We start from the raw sequence: 5870 nt of genomic DNA on the forward strand, positions 1-5870 counted from the left end.
CCCATTAGTAATACAGAACATGCAACCCAGTCCTGCACCTCAGTGCATAATATCTTCCACATCAAAATCAAGATTTTGATGAGTTGATGAAAAAAAAAAGATTTTTTATGAGTTGATGAAAACCATCAACAGCAATTCTCTTCTTTTAGTAACAGCATGCATAATTTAATCTTTTCTTCAACATATTTAATGTCATAGCTCTATCATATGTTTAATTGCCATGAAATTTCAAAGAATCATAACTTTAGTCACTGAGGGTTTCAGCCCTTCCATCACTGCACTTCTTCAGCCCCAGGACCAATGAACATTTTATGCTCTTCCACCAAGGAGTCTCTTCAGAGCCCCCTTTATCTCTTTGTTCCTCAGATTGTAGATGAAGGGGTTCAGCATGGGGGTGACCACAGTGTACATGACTGAGGCTTGGGCACTTGCGTGTGCACTAGGCATAGAAAAAGAACTCATGTACACACCAATACTCATGCAATAAAATAAGAAGACCACAGAGAGGTAGGATGCACAGGTGGAAAACACTTTATACTTCCCCAGAGCTCATGAGATTGCACATACAGAGGACACAATCTTAGAATAGGAGAAAACGATGCGAATGAATGGCCCTCCACCCAGCAGCACAGCTGCAAAATACATCACTATCTCATTAAGGAAGGTGTCAGAGCAGGCAAGTTGGAACATCTGATTATATTCACAGAAAAAGTGGGGAATTTCCACTGGTGCCCAAAAGGACAGTCACAGCACCAGTAAGCTTTGTAACAAAGCATTCAGAACAATTATGATCCAGGACCCCAAAACCAGCAGGGCACAGAGCCGGGGGTTCATGATGACTGTGTAGTGCAGGGGGTGACAGATGGCCAGGAAGTGGTCATAAGCCATCACGGTCAGGAGAATGTCATCCAACCCCATAAAGAGTAAGAAAAAGTACATCTGGGTGAGGCAGCCTGCATATGTTATGACTCTCCTCTGCAACTGGATGTTCGCCAGCATCTTTGGGATGATGGTGGAGGATAAACAGATGTCAGCAAAGGACAGGTTGGAGAGGAAGAAGTACATGGGTGTGTGCAGGTGTGTGTCACAGATGGTCGCCAGGGTGATGAGCAGGTTCCCAGTGACAGTGACCAGGTACATGGACAGGAAGAGCGCAAAGAGGAAGGGCTGCAGTTCTGGTTCCTCTGAAATTTCCAGAAGAAGAAATTCTGAAATTTCGGTTTCATTTACTGTTTCCATGTTGTTGGTGGGACTACCCAAAAATAGAGGGAGAAGATGACTAATTCCCAAACAAACAGGCATTATTCAATGAGCTATAATTTACATTTTGAGGACAAGTTGTATTTTAAAACTGTATAATAATTGATGAAAAAGTTAAAGGCTCTCTTTAATTGAAGGCAAAATAAGAATGTCTTCCACATTGTGAGAGAGGTGATGATGTGTAAAAAACATCCAACCATAAAAGTCAAACTGTAACAATAGGAAAACATTTCGGCAACACATATACAAGGTGATTCATCAACACAAATGATGCTGAAAATCTTCTTAGGTTTGAAAAAAATAAGGAATAACAATATGTGGCGCCAACTGATTTGACCAAACAAAATTAATTTTTAACCATTTCCCATAGATACAACTATAAATTCAGAAAAAAGTTAAATGGCAAAAATTAAGTGGCTGGGAAAATATTCAATTTTTCTTTCAACACATGCAAACATAAACAAGAATAAAAATTCGCAAATCACAGTTGAACAAAAGCAAAAATTTGAATAGTGAGAGAAATAGAGCAAGGAAATGGCTAACAATATCACAAATATACTCGGCCTCATGTTTAATAAAATTAGTTCAATGTGCTATGCTGTATTATTCTTCTAGTCACCTATTAAATAAACTGTTTTTCAGGTGAGTAACCAAAATGAGAGAGCATGTCAGCCTGCCGTATGAACTGTGTTGCAAGGTAATATGTATATCTCTTATCTGAGTCTTTCTCATAAATACACAATTGTGTTCAAATATAGCCAATTTTTAATGGAGGGAATAATATTTTCACTTGGATGCACATTCTTGAACTGATAATATCCCATAAATCTCTTAATGACAAAAAACTCTTTGGACAGAGATTCTGCTTTTCCTGGATCTGTTTACTTCTTCCAAAAGCATCCTCTAATTCGTCTTCCATTCACATCCCTGATTTTCCACAATGATCCATGCATTTCTCCATCCAACGCACATTTTTAAAAATGTAATAAATAAAATATTAGTTTATTAATCAAGAAAATAATCAAGTATGGAGATCTCTCTGTTCTTGCCTATGTAGGATTATGTTTCAGACGACCATGGACAGAGTTTTTTGTGTCCATTCTCTCTGCCCGTTCCTGCATTATTTACTGGGCTCTGTCTCTCACCTGAAAGCATTTCAGAGAGTTAGGACTCCCTGCAGAAGTCTGAATTCCTGCCTGGGAGGTGGAATCTGGAGTTTGCAGCTCTGTATCCAAACAAGACAGCAGGAAGAATCAGGCATCCCTCTGCTAACCAGAGTTAGGGTCACAAAGAAACCACCTTGTTCTTTTCAGCACAAATTGTACAGGATGAGAGTTAGCAGCAGCACAGGAGATATTTACAGCTTTCTTTTAACTTATCTTTAGCACAATTCTCTCTGTGTTTCTCATTAGCATATTCCTTGTTGCTTCACCCCTGAGTCATCATTTCCCTTTGGGACACTGGTCAGGGGACAATGGAAATGGTTCCTGCTGACTCTAACTCCCTAAGTGACCAGGATGCATTTCGTGATTCCAGTTTCTATCACTCCTCCTCATGGGATCTGCTTGTTCACATTGGTTTAACTTTCTCCCATCTTTCCCATCCTTTGAACCGAAGTTTTCACCATCTCTATAGGTGATGAAACCATCTTCACTAAGGGCTGGTGTCTCCAAAGCCTGCACTTGGGATAAGCATACAGCCTGTGTTGTTCTCCCAGAACATTTTTTTTTCTCTTTTTCAACCAAGTGGAGAAATGGGCTTCTTGGATATGAAACCAAAAGCAATACACTCGGGCGGGCCGCGGTGGCTCAGCGGGCAAAGTGCTTGCCTGCTATGCCGGAGGACCTCGGTTCGATTCCCGGCCCCAGCCCATGTAACAAAAACGGAGAAACAGAATACAATAAAAACAAGAAAATGTTTAAAGATGTTTCCCTTTCTTCCTTCCTTCTATCCTTCCTTCCTTCTCTCTGTCTTTCCTTTAAAAAAAAAAAAAAAAAAAAAAGCAATACACTCCTTGATCACACTTATGTTCAGTCAATTAGGAATTTCCTTCCTATAAGGCAAGTTAAGAAGTATCATCTATTCTTTTATTTAAATATTGATTAATTAAGAGATATATTTTGATCTCTTTATCCAACATTACTGAACTTAATACGTTTGTATGGATTTTCCCATTGAAGTCTTACAAACATCCATTTTATAATAGCAGTACTATTATGTACCTGATTTCACACTTTTAGAAAAAGCTGGGGTTTCATGGTTTAAGTACCTGCTTAAGGCTGTAAAAGAAGAAAGGGCTGGGGCATTATTGTTAACTTTGTAAAGATGCTTCCAATTCTCAGTCTCTCAGCCAGTGATTCTCACCCATGGGGGACTTTGGTCCCCTGTGGCAATGCAGCAATGCTTCAAACAGGATGGGGGGGCACCGATAAAATCCAGTGAGTAAAGACCAGGGAGCTGCTCACCATCCTATGATTGAGTCGACAACATATTTGGTTCAAGAGAAATCTTTCTGAGGTGCTTGTAAGATATTTTGCATTTAATTCATACATTGTCATTTAAACAGTTTGTCATTTTTTTCATAGTAACATATATACTATGATTAAATTTGCCACTTTTTGACACCAGAATACTGGGTTCCCATTTGTCTGGTAGATATTTGAGACCAGAATCTGTTGCAAACAATCTGTGGGGATACTCTTATTAACCTGTGATTCACTGTAGCTTGTGAAGTGTTTCCCACATATCTAGCATTCATATTGTTTCTTTTTCCAGCGTCAGTTCATGCATATCTTCTAAGGGAATAGGACTGATGACTTTCCCACACAGAAAACACCCACATGATTCCCTTCTTTGTGAGTTCTCATGATGCCTAAGTGTAGAAGGATGTGTGAAATTTTTCCCACGTAGATGACACTCATACGGTTTCTCTCCAATGTGAGATCTTTCATGCATTTGGAAATCTGGTATGAACAAGAAGGTCACTGTAGGTGGATTGCCAAGGCCAAAGCAGATTGTCACAAGAGGTGGGTAGGACAGGAAGGCAGGGACTTGAGCTTCCAAATATTCCAAATATGATCAGCTTGATGAAGGTTTTATGCAGGGTATTTATTTATGCTTCTAAAAATCATTCTGCAAATAGAAGGCAAGTAGGCAAATTGGAAGTAGAGAGATCAATTACGGGGCTTTTCTAGTCAGTAGGCAAGAAATGCCTGTGGCCTGGGCTATATTACGAGCAGAAGTTGGAATAAACTCCATCATATCTGTCACCTGTTTTCAAGATGGACTTTCTCAAACATTTGTGGTGAGGTAGAAGAGAATCAAGGACAACTACTAGATTTTTTTGTTACTGGAACACATCAGTGAATAATTTTATTCTTCATTGAGATGGGAGAGTTTAAGGGAAGAACTTGTTTAAGTGAAACCTGCAGGTAATCAAAAAAACTTTGGAGTGTTGGGAAGAGGTCAGTGTTGATGCTGGAACTAAAAATATTTTTTTTGTTGAGATATTTTCACACATATACAGTCCATACACGGTGTACAATCAATGGCTCACAAAGTCATCACACGGTTGTGTATTCATCACCATGATCATTTTTAGAACATCTGCATTACTCCAGAAAACAAAATTAAGAATAAAAAGAAAAAGATAAAGAAAAAACCCATCCATCTTTTAGACTTTACCCTCCCTTTTATTGACCACTAGCATTGCAATTTATCCAATATTTTTACCTCTCATCCCCACCTATTATTTATTAATTTTGATCCTTATTTTTTACTCAACTGCCCATATCTTGGATAAAGGAAGGGGCAGCCACGAGGTGTTCACATTCACATGATCACATTGCTAAGGCTATAAAGTTATACGATCTTCAGAAATAAATGCTATGGGAATACAATTTAACCATTTCATGTACTTCCTTTTAGCTATTTGTGTACACCAAAACCTAAAAGGGATATCTACATAATGCGTCCGAATAACATTCAGAATAACCTTTCTACTCTATTTGAAATCTGTCAGCCACTGAGAATTTGTTTTGTCTCATTTTTCTCTTCCCCATTTTGTTCAAGATGGCTTTCTCAAGCTAATGATGTCAGGTCTCAGTTCATCACTGGGAGGTACATCTCATATTGCCAGGGAGATTTACATCCCTAACATTCATATCCGATTTAGGAGGTGAGGACAGTGACTTCATCTGCTGAGTGGACTTAGAAAGAGAGGCCACATCTGAGGCACAGAAGAGGTTCTCTGAGGCTGATTCTTAGGCATATTTCTAAGTAGGCTTAGCTTCTGCTTTGCAGGAATAAGTTTCATCAGGGCAAGCCCCAGGATTGAGGCTATTAAATTGGTAGTCCCCAAGGATTGTGAGAATATCAGGAATTCCCCAGGTGGGGAAGTTTAATTCTTCCTTGTTTCTCCTCAGGCCTTCAAAGGGACTTTACAAATAGTTTTATATTCTCTGCCCAAATTACTCTGGAATGTATCAGGGCATCACACCAATCTGTCCAAACCAACAAGATCTCTCTCCCTATTCAAGATTCCATGTTATTATTGTGTTTGAATAAAATGGCCATTCAAGTTAAATTAGTGTGCTACCAAGCATATAAAT

At 39.0% G+C, this 5870-nt stretch overlaps 1 pseudogene; it reads right to left on the reverse strand.

Moving 5' to 3' along the window:
* Positions 1-309: 309 nt before the first annotated feature.
* LOC143649345 (olfactory receptor 7A17-like) lies at positions 310-1239 on the reverse strand (annotated as a pseudogene).
* Between the last annotated feature and the right edge of the window lie 4631 nt (positions 1240-5870).

Source organism: Tamandua tetradactyla, chromosome 11, assembly GCF_023851605.1.
Source record: "Tamandua tetradactyla isolate mTamTet1 chromosome 11, mTamTet1.pri, whole genome shotgun sequence".
NCBI classification, from domain to species: domain Eukaryota; kingdom Metazoa; phylum Chordata; class Mammalia; order Pilosa; family Myrmecophagidae; genus Tamandua; species Tamandua tetradactyla.